Genomic DNA, 18,278 nt, shown 5'->3' with positions numbered 1-18,278 from the left:
CCGCAGCTCAGAAATCTCAAGATTCAGCTCCAGCTACACTCTTGTTATTTCCTCACACGCGTTACAGACTCCACTTGCCAAACAGTGGATCCGCACTTTTTTTGGTAGGTCTGCTGCAATGGACAACTCTGGGACACAACTATCTATACCAACTGTTGGTTCTGCAACAACAACTTGTCGCACTACAAGCTAAGCTATTCTATATTAATCTTCTGCTCGCTCAGAACTTGGATTATGCGGCTCTCTCTAGCACGAAGTTCTAATGTTATCCCATCCTCCAGCTGATAAAGTGTATCATGGGGAAGGGAAACCAATTTTAGGTGAATTCCTTTCATTGTATTAAGCATCACCCGATCCATTGTGCTCTCCGAGACTAGCGCTCCCTCTGGCAAGGTTATCGTATTGGCCATCTTCACGCAGAGCATCTGTTCTGCTGTTAACGTGCCTGCTACGATGTGGGTAAACAAGGTACCCACCTACGAGGGTCATACCTGTAACTCTTGCAGTTGCACCCTTAGGGCCCCCAACACAGTCTGTTGCTCCGTTATAAAGTCTTGGAGCGCTTCACTAGTGACATCGCGAACCATCTCACCAATGTCATGGATATCACCTTTAGCTAAGGTGATCGGGTCGATGGCCAGCTTTGAGGCCTTGACCTTCTTTCGTGGGCCCGATCTTTTAGCGATGCACAACTGCTTGAGCTGTGTATAGGTGGTCCCTGGGTCTGTGCTCTCTTCTGCAAGTTCTGTATCCTCTACCTCCTACCCTGTAGAGACTACTTGGCCCTCCTCTGCCTGCACTGTTGTGGCCTCTATTGTCTACGTTGTTGCTACTGCTTTAGTGGCCTTCTTCAGCTCTGCGGCTGTCTGTGTCACTTCACAGGCTACCCTAACCTCAGCTACCGCTTTTTCGTAGCGCCTTTTCTCGGCCAATTGGGTGACATACAGCTTGGCATCATCTTTCCTTTTCTACACTGTTGTCTTCTCCAACTCTGCCAAATCCGAGGTGTGCCACTCGGGAGGCCATGTCTCTAATATTGTAAATATCATGTCGTCAGTGGCTATGAATGGGAGCTTTGTCCACTGCTGCGCCAGATCTTTTCGTGCTCTGATGTAGATATTGTGCATGTCCGCCTTGAAATCTACAAAACTCTGCAGACTATTGTGCACTGTAGGGGATAGGAGCAGCCTCTTAGTAATCCACATTTGGATGCTCGCCTCCATGAGCACCCAAAAAATCTTGGTATCACAAATCTGTTTCGCATCCTTGGTGACCCGGAGCGAAGCGTACTTCGCAGCCTCTGGTAAGTCTTGGTCGATGCTCAGGAACTGGCTATCCTCCAGCAGGTCTCCTACTACCAGCAAGATAGATAAGAGCAACTACATGTAGTGGAAGGTCTTACCCTATTCCTCAACCTCCTGGAAATTGAGAAAAAACTCTTCGCAGAGGAACTTGGCCCAGTTGAACTGGACCCCTTCTGCACATTGTTCGGCCAGCGCAACTACCGGCACTGGTACTTCATCACCACGACATTTTCTCATTACTTTACCGATCAGGAGTTGGGTAGCTATGTGCACACCTTTATCCTTGATACTGGTGATAGGGTAACCCCTCTTTTCTTCTTGAGCTTATATTTTTTCTTCATGTCCTCTTCGAGAGCCAAGTCGCTGCTTTTCTCTACTATCATCGTGGGGTCATTTCCCTTACAGGGAAGCCGAGAAATTCGGCAGATGAGATCTGCCATGATGGGAATAGGTGTAGAAATTTTGAATAATTTAACACATATTCAATGGAGATTATCCTGATCATGTACTATTGCGGAATACATACACAATACTTAAGCTCCTCTACGTTGATCATCAATATAGCAGCATCAATAACAATAAAACATCAAGAGCATTCACACATTAACACAGTATGTAACCCGGGGAAAGCATCTCGCTAAAAACCCCACACTATCTGTATATTAATGATTGATACCATGTAACATTACAAAGTATAATGCTTATCACAAGCAATCCAGTACCAGCTCCACCTGTTACACACAATACAGCTAAGATCTGATCTCCAAATCTATTCCACTGCTTGCCTGCCTCCACTGCTCAATACCTGCTCAAGAATGAATAGAATGGTCTACCAAACTCGTATTTCACCTCCAAAGAATCACTCACAATGTGTAAGACGTGAGAAGAAGCTACAAACTGGGCAAATACATGAGCAAACTCATTGGCATACTCAATCCCTTGATTGTGCAAGATCTGATGCACAACTATAGTCACAACTGATAGCAATCTGATTCTCTAACACCTGTCCCTGCTGAACTGAACATGCACTGACATGCAACTGAGTTAACTGATGTATTCTATAGTTGTATTATGAGTTAATAATTAGTTTAACAACTCATCATTAGTCTATTTGCAGTTAGACTAACTACAACTAGTTTAACCAAGTCAAACTGAACAGAACTCCATCAACTCCACAATCAACTCCACCAAACTCAACTGATTGAGTTCTAACTGAAGTCATGCATGCAAAAACTCAACTGACTCATAAGAAAAGTGTACTTCCTTCTGACAGCTGCATGGGCCACATCTGTAGCTCAAACTGAAGTGCTCCAAGAGAATAAGATCAAGTTTATAGTCCAAATATTATTATGAGACAATAATATTTGACTTTTATATTTTTGATAGCCAATCTAAAAATAGACTTTGATCACCCACACTGTGATCACTCACACTATGGTCACCCACACTGTGGTCACTCACACTGTGATCACCCACACTGTGATCATCCACACTGTGATCAAAAATAGAACTTGCGCCATAATTTGCCTGCGGGCCCACTTAGTGAAGGCGACTCTTTTCACTAAGCTAAATCATCTTGTTGCAATCTCAACAATAGCCTCCTCCAACCATAAGTACCCATCATGCACAAGGCAAAGCAACTGCCTGATGATGAAAATGGTGATGGGCGCGTGGTGAAAATGTGGTATCCATAGCAAATGAAGCAACCCGGCCTTTTCCACACCGCGCAGCCATTTTCGCGGCTCTAACGTTATCGGTGGCCCCTCCATATTTTGTTTCATCAGGTTCATCATTTCTAAGTGTGGGAACTTCTCACTATCTGTGAGGTCCCAGACTTCAAATTTCAAGGAGGGCACCCGTCCCAGAAGCGGACCCTCAAAGGTAATTCCATTGGGGAGGAGCGGGGTCTGGAGTACACTCTTGCTTGTATCCATATCCTTTGGTACTTTGGCTTTCCCTTTTCGTGGAGGGACATACTTGGGAAATTTCATTGTGGGGCGCATTGGTTGGATGTCTTCCTCCACGTCTTCTTCTTCCTCTACCGTAGCAATCAGATCCTACAAGTCCTCTTCCTCTTCATCTGTTTTTCTTCCATTGATAACTTACTATGTCGCGGATTCCTTGGGGACATGCGTACTGGTCCCATTGCCTGCTTATCAATCTTTGGCCTTAGCGTCCGAGGTGATTTAGGGATTTCTGTCCAATCCCTAGTGCCCTTGGGAACATCGTGGACCATGTGGGTCTGTGTGGCCTCACCGCTGGTTCCTTCTTCAATGCCCAACCCATCCTTAGTGATCGTCATCATTTCTACACCTGTATGTGGTCTTTTGCGAACTTAAAGGCTTTATTCTCGCTCGGCTCTCAACAGTCTGCACTCAGTTTAACCGCTCAACTCCCAATTGACCAGGTGTTGTCTGCTGGCTAGCCCTTGGAGTTTTATAGTGCCTTTTGAATTCGAATTCGATCGTTCTCCCCAATTCCAGGCCAGCAATGCTTTCTTACTCCATTTAGCCTCAAATAGGACATCCCATCATGAACAGTGACACCAACAGTCACTTCCCAACCCACCCCCATAGCATCGCATCCCTCCATGCCTAGGCGTGAACCTTGTGACAGGTTGTTCCTGCGTGCACCTGTCAGAACTCTCAACTTCCAGGCAGAACAATTTATAGTCCCGCACTCCCTTTCAGCTGCCTGGAGTGATAAGACTATTCTTCCTACAACTAGTCAGGTGGTCGCACCAACTGTGCGAGGCTCCGTCTCGCCCTCTAGTATAGTCCACGGAAAATCCTCATCTGTCATCGTGGTGATCGGCACCATGCACTCTACTGTTTGTAATGCACTCCCCTAGTTACTGCATTTGGTGATATATGATCCTAGCCACAGCAGTAGACTAATTAATTCTCGGCGATAGTCTTCTAATTCATTAGTAGGATCACCCACACCTTGCCTTTCCATCCTTGGTTTATCGACGAGACATGCTCCCTTGATCTCATTTTCCAACCGCTTGACCTCTGCGTCCATCAGAATGCTTTTCTTCCTTAGCCATACCCAGTCCTTTTGAAGTTTACGAAGTCTAAGGATCCCTTGCTAAATGGCTTCCTAAAGTCTTATGTGTTCTGCTTCGCATAGCTATGTGATTTCCTCGTCCTAGACTTCACGCACTGTCACACCTGTGGGTGCTATTTCGTGTGGATTCATCTTTGCATGCTCATCAAAGATTACGGTCCTTACTTCAATCTGCCTCCTTGGAATTGTTTTCGTGGTCAGGGTTTTGCATATGGTCCCATAGGCCCATCGAACCGCTGGTACGCGCAAGTCCCAGTCAGTGCATCTCACCTGGTGAACCCTGTTCATTACTTTGCACACCCTGTCAAATGCTTCTCCATGGATAATCCTTGGCATGCTTAGCCTTTCTTGCTGCTGCGTTTTTTTTTAATTCTCTGTTATGGGAGTGGTGTGCACTTGTGCGGGCTGCATGTCATATGTCTGTACCCATTGAGAAAGGTGGGCGTGCAAGTTGTTCTTCCCCTCATAACCGGCTCTCATCCTTAGCTGGGGTTTTCCAAATCATAAGCACATCATCCTTCTACATCCGCGCCAGTGCTCGAAACTTCCTTGATGTGTACCCCACCACCTTGTGGGTGTCGCACGTAGTTCCCATTTCAGAGCATCGAACCGCTGCTATTCTGGCACTGCGCTTTCAAATTTGTCTAGGAATTCATCCACCACTGTCAACCTAACATACCTAGGCAGATCACTTACCTCTATTGTCACGCAGTGCATTGATCTAATTGTCATGTTGTAATTAAGCGTGGTTACCTCGTGTAACCGATTCTGCCATCGTTCTGTTTCCTCATCTGAATCTGAAGTGCAGGAGCTTTCGCACTCCCACGAAATCCTACCATCTATTATTGGATTCACCCAATCCTGTTCTCACATGGTTATCTTGTAGATACAATCGAGATCGTCATCACTATCATCGTCGTGCACTGGTTCAATGTATCGTGCTCCTTCGGCCGGATCTAGCGGTACTATTACGCGTAGTGACTTTTTCTCAAAAATTATTTTGCGCTTCTTCAGATTTATGACCCCATTAATATCGGTGGCCCAGTCTATTCCTAATAGCATGGGATAGGGGTCATTGTCATCAACAATCTCTATCACTTCAAAATCCACCAACGTGCTTGCACTTTCTATATCCACTGTTACCCCTTGCAATCTCCCCATGGGGAGGATCTTCTGCTAGTTCTCCATTCGCAATTGAATAGGAGACCATTATAGTGTGGGTTTGCCGATGCGTTCCCATGTTTGTTTTGGTAGTACATTTGCGTCCGATCTGAGATCCAGGATTACCTGATCCATTTCATACTCGTCGATTTGCATAGTCAACCTCATTTCCCTCCCTGTGTGTAATGCATGCTTTCCAAGTTTCCGGACCACGCGCGGTTCTCCTAACCCCGTGCACCTAGTGATAAGTTCTTGTAGTCCTTTTACTGCCTTGCTGTCGCACAGCAGTTTCATGCATGTCTCCAGAAAGGTAGTGAGCATTGAAGGATCCATCCCTAGTTCTAGTTGATCCTTACTACCTAAAGTGGAGGCCTCCATGAAGCTCTTCTTAACTTCCATGAATGTCTCCTTCACATGTTCTAAATCAAATTCAGGTTCCTTTGTAGGAGCCTTGTGAACCCACACACTTTCTTCTGACTTCTTACCTTTATCATCGCCAGTTGTGATACTGCTTCTGAGCACTATGTTTACATTAAGGTCTTCTTTGCGCAACTCAGACCTCATCATTTGCAAATTTTGAGTCAGAGGAGGCTGGGGTACCACCTTTTCACGCAGCCTCGCTATCAATGTAGGGCAGTCTTCTACCTCATTATCAAACTGAGTACAGTACAAACATGATGTCCTCGTTGGATTTGTACAATCACGGGTATAGTGTCTTGGCCCTCCGCAATTGTAACAAATTAGTTGTTCGCAACCCCTTCTTGGCCCATTCCTCCTCGACCTCCTCTACGCCCCTGAAATCCAGCACGCACCATTCATGTATTTGGGTCGAGGGCTCGCATTTCAATCTATACCCTATAGGTAGGAGTCTGATCCATCATTATTTTGTAGCTTCTACAGGTGCATTGATCATGGCCTATTGACCTGCAGAAATTACAAAACAATTCCTGGGACATTTGCGTATACTTCTGCAATAGATGAAATTTATCCGTAGTGTGTTTTCCTCCTATCTAATAGATCGTGCATCATAGTGAAGGCGTCGCGCTTGGTCAACTTGTGCCTCAAGTCTTAACGGCATCTACCCTCCTCCTGCCAAGTAATTCGTGAAAATTGGACAGTGGTCCTTATCATGCCCCTAGCCTTTACATTTTATGCACCATGCCTCCTCGCACGCCTCTGGCTAAGGTGTCATGTCCTGTTTCAAACTCTGCATTTCCAAACACAAATTTTGCAGTTGCGCGTGGATTTGTTGGGCCCCCAGACCAGGATCTTGTATAGGGGTCGCATGCAATCTCATTGCCATCTCTAAGGCTTCGGCCTGAGTGGAAAGCTTTTGTTGGGATAGCGCCATCCTTAAATGCAATGTTAATGACACTACAAACCAGGCACAGTGATGTCCATCCATCAAAGTCATGTTGGCTTCGTGAATCATACTCTTCAGCCTTTGGTCCAGATCCCAGGGGGTCTCGCCTGGGAGCATCACGATATCCTTAAACTCGATAATTGATTTTGTCTCTGACTTTGGCCTGCTAAATTCCCTGTTCAGCACGGCTTGGATTTCTGCGATTCCTACGTTTGGATGGTCATTAGAATGCTTAGTGTACCATGTTAATGCACAATCCTGCAACATGCCTACCGGCGTAGCCTTCTTTATATTGTCAACCACAACTCCTTGTGCTTCCCATACTGCCCTTACCATGAACCAGAATTGGTTTGGATCTTCATTCCCTACTCCTTAGAATACCAGTAGTTTGATCGCACTCGCCATACTAAACTATGGTGGTGGCGGAGGTGGGGTGGGTGGAGATGAAGGTGAAGAGGGTGAGACGGGTGGCAGTGTAGGTGGAGGTGGTAAGCGTGGAATTTGTTGCCTTATCAGATTGACCGCACTTCTCGGAGAAACTTTTGCGAGCTCTTCCTCGCTTTCCCACGAGGGTGAAATTAAGGGACTAGTTTCTAACTCTTCACTACTTTCGTTTCTGTAGATCTTCCCACCTCACGTAGTCCCAAAAATTAATTTATTCGCATAACCCACTTTTCACACAATAACATCTTAATCCAAGTATTAAAAGATTTAATATACTTACCTCACGGTCCTTTCAGGAAGCGTCATTCTGCCTTACTGTAGTTGATGATTGTATCTACCATGAACTTAGTGATAAATCCTCCTATAATCCGATCGAACCAATGGTCCACAGCTCACACGATCTTATCTCTTGAAGCTTCTAGTTTGTGCACTAATTCCAAAGTCCACACAATTGTTTTTTCAATCCTACACCTTCCCTGACTATCTGCTAGCTTCACAATCCACTCATATAGCTCAGAAGGAAAGGATGCAAAGAAAATTTCGTGGATTTCTGTATATATGTAGCACTCCAACCACTATTCCTTAGATACTCGCTGATTCTTGTTTTCCTGCTCTGCGAACTTGTGAATATTCTTGTCCAACCACCCTTCAATTTCTTTCTTGGTTGGATTCCAGTGACATGACATCAGACATCCCTTATGTAGATCCCGATCCTAGCAACGGAACCATTTGTTGGCTTGTAGGGACCTGACCCAGGTTCAGAGGTGATTTAGCTAAACAAATCCCTTTACTACTGGCCCTTTCGACAATAGTCCATGGAGCGCAGACTGAGGTCTCACCTGAAGTAGTGTGGGAGGGTTCTAGAACCAGGTTTCTGCACCCTAGAGATGTCTGATGATTTTCAGTGGTCCGCGGTTTGACCCTACGCGCACGTCGCTACACGTACCTATTAGTACCTCGCAACCTGTGATGTTGCCTTCATGCAGCCTTACTCGGGGCTCGATCCATGTTAGTACCCAATCCCTTACTATTAACCCAATATTAGTTGATCACTTAGCTTATCTACATGTGTTTAGTTATACTTAACAGTGTTCACCATTCATACCAGTGCGCGCGATAAATAAAACAGTATAATTGCAAAAGATATCAACCATATAATAACTCAAAACAGATACACAAGATTTGGAATTAAACTTCTCTTTATTATTCTTCTTCCTTGGTTACAAACTCGACTCTGCCCTGTGCACTCAGCTGCAAGGGTCCGCACACTCAGCTACGGACTCTACTAGGCCTCTGCGCACTCAGCTGCAGAGCCTCTTCCTACTACTACGACCCAAAGCACTTAGACCTTTACTCTATGCTCGCTATCTTCTAAACTCCATTCGTTCCTCTATGTATCTCTAATTTTCTTTACAACTTAGAGCCTTGCTCTATTTATACAATCCCATGGTCTGCGGACCATGGGTAGGCCGATACTACATTCAAAACTTAGGTCGGACAACCCTATGACTCTAACATACAATTTGCACTCCACGCCCACAATTTGTGGAGTCTTTTCAACAATAATACTCAAAACTTGGGCTTTGAGCCCCAAAACATGCTATGGGGGGATTCCATGCCCAACACTAACAGTAGTGAACCTTTTTATTTGCAAGTTCCTTAGATACCTAGTGGAAGGAGGATACAATTCCCACTTTACCTTCTACAATGGCAGTCACTGTTTCCATGACATCCTTACCACCACTCAGTGTGGTAGGATCTATACCTCTTTCCACACCTCTCACATCTTCTTGGGGAATTCCACCAGTTACCTCTGTGACCCCATCATGTTTTCCACCTCTATCTATGTCTATGCCTTCCTCTAGCTTCACTTTTGAAGTAGGGTCAATCTCTAGTCAATCTGCGGGAGCTGGGATATTTACTCTTAGCTCATCTCAACCTTTGATTTCCACCTCTACCATGGGAATTTTTACTTCAAGAAACATGATGCGAGGATTGTCCATTTCCTCTAGTCAGCTTGGGGGAAACTTTACTTATGTAGTACTTCTCAACCTTGGTCTAGTTCTATGTTTGGAGGGATTCCTTACTTTGGAATTTCATTTTTCTCTAGAGAGGCTAGTATACCTGGGGGAATTGCCCCATTAGTACCACTATACCTATGAGTTCTCATTCTTGCGGTGATGTTTTTGCACATAGAGGAATTTTCTCTTGTGTCAAGTACAATACTATTGGTAGCCAAGCCTTTAGGGGTCATCTTCTCTCTGGGGGCAGTTACCCTAAGGGGGAAAATCCCTACACCTCATTTGTTGGCCCAGGGTATCAATATTCTGGGATTAATTATAAGCTTGGTTCAAACTCTTCTACCTTAAACTACAATATGGGGGGACCTTATGGTTCATCCAGGGGTTACGACCTTTATGATCCATTTCGTCAATTCCATATTCATTTTATTACACCTATTGTTTTACCTAATTTAGACAAGCTAAGAAATAACCCTATCTATGACAATCTAAGGTGGCCACTTATGCCAGATAAGTTACCTTTTGATATTCCTAAGTTTGAAGGGAAACCTCAAGAGAATCCTTCTACACACATCACAACCTTTCATTTATGGAGTTCATCTAATTATTTTGTGGATGGTTATGTGAATTTGGGACTTTTCTAGAACCCTAATAGGGGATGCCACCAAATGGTACATTACACTCGATCAGGCATCCTATAGTGAATTTTTTTCCTTGGATCGAACTTTCATGAATCATTTTTAGTTACCTATGAGCTAGGATCTCGAAATGGACCCTTTCCCAAACTTTAAACAATATTATGCCACCTATATCTGTGATCATATCCATGAGTGGTGAAGATGTAATAGGTTAGTATGAACTAGTCTCCCTAACGATGTTCTTAGAGAATGGTTCACCCAATCCCTTCACCCACATATTTGAAGAGACATCCCTATGATTGGGGCAGTTGCTGAGGAGCAGACCATATTACGTGCTCAACATCTTGATATAATTTGTTCTCATTTGGGCACATTGTATGATAATCTTCCCAATTATCCTCATCCTTCATTAGACCCGCAACAACCCAAGTAAAGACCACACTCTGATGGAGTGAGTGGTTCTCTTTCCTCTGATACCATGATCCAGCTAGATGCTTAGCTAGGGAAAATGATGACCACTCCAGTAAGTTCCCTTGCCTCTCAAAAATCACCCTCTTCTTCCAAGCAATCTGTAGAGGTTCTTATGGTGAATTTCATCTGCCCATTAATACTCAACAACCTAGTAGTAAAAAACAAAAAAACAAAAAACAAAAAAAGAAACAAAAAAATGCTCGAGAGAATCAATAAAACCAACCTAATCAAGGTGGGGACACTAGTGAGTGATGTCACAAGTTTAAATTCCATTGTAATATTTGTCAAGGTGAGAATTTGACTCACAAATGACCTCGTATGAATGAATTCCACCACCTTCTTGCACAACTGGTACCTTCCTACTAGTATTGAATCATCCATTCCCAAATCAACCACAACAATAAATGGTTTTGCAAACTCCTCAACCTCCACAACGGGGAAATGAGGGGTCACAATTTTATCCTACTAGAAACAATGCACCAATCCTTATGTGTCAAGAAAAAGTTAACATGACTACACTAGCAAAGGCCAATGAACCTCCTAAGTCAAGTTCTGCTTCTAAGGACTCGGCCACCCCCACTGCTTCTCCTAGACCTCTCACATTAGATAAGCTTGTAAAACTAGTATATCGCCCACCTAATGGTGTTGTCTAAAATTCAACACACAATCCCAATGTGTGGGCTACTTGGAACTACAGTATTGTTGAGGATCTTTCCCAAGCACCATGTTCCATGTCTGACCTATTGGTTTTGCAAAGCTACCCTCATCAATGCAAATCCTATCGGAGGGGTGGATCCCTCAAAGTCTAGTCTAATCACCTTTGATGTTAATTCTCCTCATTATAAACTCTCCCATCAGGTTTCTTTTTAGATCGTAGTGTGTGTCTTTCATATATATGTTTATCACACTTTAATGGGATGAAGGGTTTCCTACTTGTGTTATGTCAACATCATGTTGGAAATATCTTGGGTCTCCAACGCTCATTAAGTCTAGTACCACTCTAAAAGACTTTGACAGATAGCATTTCATGCCTCAAGGGGTTATTCCAACGTTTTCCATCGAGTTAAGGGCCAATACTTCCTATGTTTATGTTGAAGTTGTAGATGCCTCCTTATATTATAATATGCTCCTTGGCCATATCTTCTTTTATGTCATGTTTATTTCCATTTCTTCGGTATTTTGTGTGCTTCGCTTTCTTCATGAACGCAATATTTCCATGATGAATCAATTAGATTACTACATATTGTTGACCAAGTCTACCACTACAAGAAATATTGTGTCATTTGTTGGTTATAACCCTAGCATCTATGAGAGTGTTGGGGCGTGATTGTTTAAAATTGTCTCTTATTGGTGTCTTTCCGTTACCCCTACCCGATATTCCCTCTTCCTCTAACACTGCTCCTATGCACATGATCTCTTATGTCACTTGTGGACCACATAGGTCTCCTGAACCTTAGGAGGTGCATTCTTCTATAGATGTATATTAGCATGGTGATATTACACCACCTTTAATGGAAGATATTGCCTCTTCGGTAGTCCTATTAGTACATCCTGATGCTAGTCAGAAACTTCATCTGAATATGGAATGTGATCAGGATCTTTTTCCCACACGGTTTCCACTCTGCCTATTCCACATGACTCCCTCAATGAAAATTCTTATTCTTAACAAGTCATCTTGGAGTTCATGGATTCAGCTATTAATTATCCTAGGGGGATTATGCCTCTTAATGCCTCTAGTTTCCCCAACATGGAAAAGGCAGAGATTGGAAAACAAAACCTTGAATTGATTCAAGGGAAACTCCTCAGCCCTCCTTAGAATTGCAACCCACGGACCGAGTCAAGTATTTGGTTTCTAAAGCTAAAATTTCCAATGAATTGTCCAACTCATCTCCACCTATTGATGAGTGCCTTGGACCTCCTGTTAGAAATTAATTAATGGAGCAATGAAACACATACAATATTGCAGAAACACAAATATAGAAATGCATAAAACAAGAGAGACACATATATATGTTATTCACCCAATTTTGTCTATGTCCATGGAAAAACAACTAGTCCTTCCTTTTATATTATCCAGCAAAATTAAGAGATACAACCTACAACAAATCACTGTAATTTCCTCTTTGTTATCACACATCCTCCTCTCTCTCGCTCGCTCAGAATAATCATCCACAACCACAATACAATTCCCTCATATAAACTAAGGGTTTCCTTCTAGGGAAAAAAACCCCTAAATTAACATAACTTCTACCATTAGATCAATCGTCTAATAAACAGATTGGATTGACTACAAAATTACAATATTTTACAAGGCAAATTTTTATCTTTTTTTAGCTTCGGGGCCGATGCCCCTGGACCCCCAAACCGGGGGGGATGGTCCCCCCCTGCACCGCCCCACGTGGAGGGATGTAAAGTCCTCCTAGGGTATACCCCCGGCTGATACAAGACCTTTGAATTAGGAAGATAATCAGGCTCCACACCAAACAATATCCCACTTGGAGACTGATTATAGAAACTTCATAGTTGCTTCATTTGATGGAAAATTCCTCCACTTTGGACCTGGTTGCTTCTCATATTCATCATCATACTTTAAGACCAATTGAAACTGAGCATAATTTCAGTTTCTTCCTTGTTACAACTTTTGTTAAAATATCTGCAGGATTATGGCTAGTGTGTATATTTTCCATGTTCCAATATCCATGTGTTCCAAAATTGACCGTATGAAATGGTACTTGATTTCTATATGTTTAGTCTTGGAATGAAATGTTGAGTTATTTGCAAGACGAATGGAACTCTAGATGTTTCTCCTTCCCTTTGATCTCATACCCTTATGGTTGTTGCATATATATTTATTCCTCTGAATCCCCATGAAGAAAGGTTGTCTTTACATCTAACTGATCAAGATGAAAATCTTCTGCTACCACTATACTTAAAATAGTTCCGATTCAATTCAGTTTAAAAATAGGAGAAAAAATGATATTAAAGTCTATACCTTTATTTTATACAAACCCCTTCACCACAAGTCTAGCCTTATACCTCTATTTTCCTCTATCTTCTTCCTTCAACCTGTAAACCCATACATTATGTAATTTTGTTTTACCTATAAGAAACTTGACTAAGTCGCAAGTCTAGTTATGCATCAAGGAGTTCATCTCTTCTTCCATGGTTTGCTCCCACTTCTTCCTGGTTTCTATCTGCATTGCTTCTTCATATACTTTTGGTTCACCAAAATCAGCCAACAATAATAATATAATGAAGGAGTATCATTCATGTGGTCTACTTATCTTGGTATATCATCTAACACCATTTTTAGGTGTTTGAGGTGTATGTTTCTCTCGTAGTTCATGTTGTTGTTATGGTTGTTGATCATTATGATTTTCAGGAACCTTTACTTTTTTGGTGATCTCATCAAACATGTTTATTTTCCTGCATCTGGCCCTTATAGAAGACTTTTTCATTGAATATGATATCTCCGCTCCCAGTGATTTTTTTATTTTCGTAATCATATTAGTGATAAAACAAAGTCATTAACACCATATCCAATAAAGGTGCATTTCTTTGATTTTTCCTCAAGCTTTTTTCTATTTTCTTTATTAGTGTGGACAAAGCCTTCACAACCAAACCTCTTTAAAAATGAGCAATTTACCTTTTTACCTATCCATGTCTCCTCTAGAATACCACCATCCAAGGAACTTGAAGACACTTTATTTATTAGATAAATAGTAGGATCTACAACATCTGCCCAAAATTGTAAGGGTAATCCCGCACACAATATCATGCACCTTGCACGCTCCATGATTGTCCTTTTCATCCTTTCTGACACACCATTTTCTATGGCGTTCCTGGAATTGTCTTCTCTCTGTGAATTCCATGTTATCAACAGTATTTATCAAACTCTTTGTTGTCATATTCACCTCCATTGTCTTATCTGAGACACTTCAACTTATTTCCTATCTCATTCTCAACCAAAGCTTTCCATTTCTTGAAAGTATCAAATACATCAAATTTATTTTGAATACAATAAATCCAGTCTTTTCTAGTTACATCATCAATTAAAGTAACATAATAGAAAAATCCACCAAGAGATGATACCTAAGTTGGTCCCCATACATCTGTATGCACAAGTTCTAATTTCTTTCTCTTATTTTCCTTCCCAACTCTGATAAATCTAACTCTCTTCTATTTTTCATAAACACAATTCTCACAAAAATCCAAATCAACATGTTTCAAACAAGGTAACAAATTTCTTGAGTGAAGAATTTGCATCCCTTTCTCACTCATGTGCTTAAGACTAAGATGCCACAATGTCATATCTGCTCCTGTGGAGGTTAAATCATTAACATAATTATAAATACCATTGCATTAATATAATGTACCAACCTTGTCTCTTTTTCTATTACCAGGGCTCCTATAGTGACCTTCCAGGTTTTCTCTATGTATGTAGTTACACAACCTTCACCACCTAACTTCCCTATTGAAATAGGATTTTGCTTCAAATTTTGAACATGCCTTACCTCCTTCAACGGACATTGGTTTCCATTATGTTTCTTTATAAAACCCTTACCCATTCTAATGATTTTACAGGGTTTATCATCATCCAAATGAACGTGTCCAAGATATACTTGAATGTAGTCATGAAAATGTTTCCTATTAGGTGTGGCATGGAATGAGGCCACCGAATCTACCACCCAGGCATCAACAATAATCTCTAATGAAAGAATCAAATCATCTTGCAACACATCACCTCTCACATTCGCTTTATGATTGTTCTCTTGTTGTCCATGTCCTCCTTTTCCTTTCCAAGATTTGCAGTCTTTCTTCAAGTGTCCTTTATTCCCACATTTCTAGCCCTATCCCTAATATGGATTTGGATATGTCTTTTCTTGAATTATTGTGATTTCCTGGGCTCCTTCGTCTTTCCATTTTTCTTCCCCTAGTCTATGCAGTCAAATAATTACCTAATATCTCACCTAAGCTTTTTCATCGCATTTCCTCGCTAAGGATAGCACCAACAACATCATCAAACTTTAAAGTACTAGATCTAGAGATAGAGTTACTGATAAACATAACTAAGCCATTCCAACTTTCTGGTAATGAGAATAGAAATAATAGAGGCCTAACTTCATCATCAAAATTTACCCCTATAAAACTTAACTGAATAGTAACTGTGTTAAATTCATTTAAATTATCAACAACAAATACACCTTTTGACATCTTCATCTTAAATAGACACTTCATAAGGAATACCGTATTTGAGGTTAAGGGTTTTTCATATAGTTTTGCAATGTCTTCATTAAACCTTTTGTTATTCTTTCCTTTGAAATTTTGAATGCCACCGATGTTGTTAGACACCGTTTTATTGTTCCTAGTGCATTTTTGTCCAGAATCTCCCATTTTACGTCTGTCATACTCATCAACTTATTTGTTTTTTCTACCAAATGGTAGGTACAGATCTTTTTGATACAGATAATCTTCCATCTGCATCTTCCACAACTGGTACTTTTGGCCATTAAATTTATCTACCCTAAACCTACCATCTTCCACCATCGCTCCCATTCGAACCAGAAACCCTTCTCTCCTGCAAGTTTATTAGCCAAATAGACCTTCAACTTTGATACCAGTTGTTAGAAATCCATTAACGGAGCAATGAAACACATACAATATTGCAAAAGCACAAATACCAAAATGCATAAAACTGTTAGAAAATCATATATTACAGAGCAATGGAACACATAAAATATTGCAGAAATATAAACATAGAAAACTCATAACATAAGAGAGACACAAATATACTTGGTTCACCTAGTTTGGGCTACATCCATGGAGAAACAGCCAATCCTTCTTTTATTATATTATCCAGCAAACTGAAGAGATACAACCTATAGAAGATCCGTTGTAACACCCTCTTCACTCTTAATCTCCTCTCTCTTCCTCACTCAGAATACAGATATACATAGACACAATAAAATTACCTCATATATAGTGAGGGGTCACCTTCTAGGGCAAAAAACCCTAAATTAAACATAACTTCTACCGTCAGATCATCTGCCTAATGAACGACCTAGATTGACTAGAAATTACTAGACTTTTACAAGGCAATTTTTCATCTACTTTTAGCTTCAGGGGCACTACCCCCGAACCCCTAGTGGAGGACCACTAGCCCTCGGACCCCCCAGCTGGGGGGGATTAGCCCCCATGGACCCTCGCGGGGGGGACACCCCCCCCCCCCCGTGTGGAGGGGTGTATAGTCTTCTTGGTGTATACATTCAGCTGAAACCTTTGAATACAGAAGATAATCAGGCTCCACACCCAACAAAAACAAGAGAGACACATACATACGTGATTCACCCAATTTCAGCTACGTCCATGGAGAAACATCAAGTCCTTCCTTTTATAATATCTAGCAAAATAAAGAGATACAACCTACAATAGATCCTTTATAATTTCCTCTTCGCTCTCACACAACCTCCTCTCCCTCTCTCTCTTGCTCAGAATAACCATGCACAACCGCAATATAATTCCCTCATATAAACTGAGAGTTTCCTTCTAGGGAAAAAAACCCTAAATTAACAGAACTTCTACTATGAGATCATCCGCCTAATGAACGACCCATATTGACTATGAAATTACAATATTTTACGGCACAAATTTTCATCTATTTTTAGCTTCGGGGGTGCTAGCCCCAAACCACTGCGAGCCCCCGGACCCCCCAACCAAGGGGGATGTCCTCCCCTCCCCCCTTGAAACCCCGTGGAGGGGTGTATAGTCCTCCAGGGGTATACACCCGACTGAAACAAGACATCTAAATCTAGAATATAATCAAGCTCCACACCCAACACCCCATTCATGTCTTGATACTATTTTTCAAGGAGTTATGCTAGCTCACAAGTCCACTCACTTGTTATGTCCTCAATTCATTCCTAATAAATTTAAGGTTCTAAGTTTTCCCTAGTGTCATCAACCTTTAGGAATTGGGAAATTCAACTTACCATGGCATGGCTCCATCATGGTGTGCCATATGGCACCTCCACTCCTCCATGAGTTCATGTTGGGAACCCTTAGCAGGTGCCCGATCGTGGGAACACCTTAATGTGACCTATTAGACTAAGTTGTGCTTGTACATATTATACATAGGAGTGTGTGTGATATTTTTATCTCTTTTTTATTTGGTGTGTGGTGTGATCACTTTTCTAGTACATCATATATGCCAAAAAATACAAAAAAAAATCATAAATCCCAAAAAATGAAAAATATATGGTCTTGTTGTTTCCTAGCCCATGTTTTATCTCTTTCATTATGTGATTTCATCGTGGGTCTAGTATTTTTGAATGGTTTTTACAAGATAGGGTGGTGTTTCTATTGCGACATCCATTGGACCTTAGGTGTGTTTCTTTTTGAACTTGGCAAGTAGGGGTAAGCAACATATCCCCATCTCCATTGCATTTTTATCATCAGTGCCACTTTCATTGTGCCTTGGGTCCAACCCTGTCAATTTATGACATTATCCTCTCTCTTTATTCATGTCACAACTTGGCGGTATAGCTTACCTATACATCGATGCCCTAGCTTAGCACCTCTTTTTCATATTGGTGTCCATGCAGTGTCTCATTTACTTTCTTTTTGAATTCCTCATTTTGACCCTCTGTGACTTAGAATATGAGCCTCATTTTTCTCTTCTTCATCACTTTATGGCCTTACTCCAGAAATATTCCACACTTTATCCCTCGTGATCACTACATTTTATTAGCCTACTTTTGCACGATGAGCCTTGGTTTCATTTCACCACTGCAATCATCCTCTTCTTAGC

Source organism: Pinus tabuliformis, chromosome 2_2 (assembly GCF_031772625.1).
Source record: "Pinus tabuliformis cultivar Carrire ecotype Pingquan chromosome 2_2, CPIR1, whole genome shotgun sequence".
Lineage (NCBI taxonomy): Eukaryota > Viridiplantae > Streptophyta > Pinopsida > Pinales > Pinaceae > Pinus > Pinus tabuliformis.
The sequence above is the reverse complement of the archived record's forward strand: the minus strand, read 5'-3'. Positions refer to the sequence as shown.